The following is a 1,114-nucleotide window of genomic DNA, read 5'->3' on the forward strand; positions in this document are numbered from 1 at the left end:
AGGGAAGTGGGGGGCGCTATGGGGGACTTTTGGGATAGCATTGGAAATGTAATTGAGGAAAATATGTAATAAAAATATTAAAAATTAAAAAAAAAGAAAAGTGCATTTATGGAAGGAGGATTAAAAAAAAAAAAAAGATTGGTCACTGAAGACTACTCCTCTATTTTAACTGCACGTATTCAGGTTGGTACAGTTTAACTTTTTCATTTTTATTATATAGCCCCTCCTTTTTCAGACTATTGAATATACCATTTATTGCCTTCTCAAATGAAGTTTCATTTTTATTCACTGATAGCAAATGATCAGCAGCTTATGTAAAACAGTAACAGTTTTTGAAAACATTAAAAATATAAAATGTCGGGGACATACCTGTTGAAAACTGTGCATTACCTATAATTGAAAAGTTTTGGTGAGCTCAGTGATATCATTAAATGAGTTTTTTTTTAACTTGTGAATAAGCGTACTTATTATTACTAATATATCATTTCTCCTAAGTGAAAGAAGTTGGACAAGATTACATCTTTTGTGATTCTACTTTATATAAGTTCTTAAAACCTCGAACTTACAGTCATATAAAATAAGTTAAGGGTTGTGTGAGGCTTACAGAGCATAAAAAGAAACTTTTTTTTTTTTACTTACTGAACATATTTTATTCAGTTTATAAAGAGAAGTTTCTGAAGTAGACAAATAAGAAGGGTGGCCCCAACTTCTAAAGCCTGATTATTCTAACTAGTACCTGTGAAAACACAACTTCATAAGCCATATTAATCTTTTCATAAAAAGTTCTAAATAATCTGATTTTATAGAATACAATATAGGCTAAGATAGAAAATATCATTTCTTTTTTTTATAATTTATTTTTTTATTAGGTATTTTCCTCGTTTACATTTTCAATGCTATCCCAAAATCCCCCATACCCACCCTCCCAATCCCCAACCCACCCACTCCCCCTTTTTGGCTCTGGGGTTCCCCTGTACTGGGGCATATAAAGTTTGCAAGTCCAATGGGCCTCTCTTTGCAGTGATGGCCGACTAGGCCATCTTTTGATACATATGCAGCTAGAGACAAGAGCTCCGGGGTACTGGTTAGTTCATATTGTTGTTCCACCTATAGG

Source organism: Mus caroli, chromosome 18 (genome assembly GCF_900094665.2).
Source record: "Mus caroli chromosome 18, CAROLI_EIJ_v1.1, whole genome shotgun sequence".
NCBI lineage: Eukaryota > Metazoa > Chordata > Mammalia > Rodentia > Muridae > Mus > Mus caroli.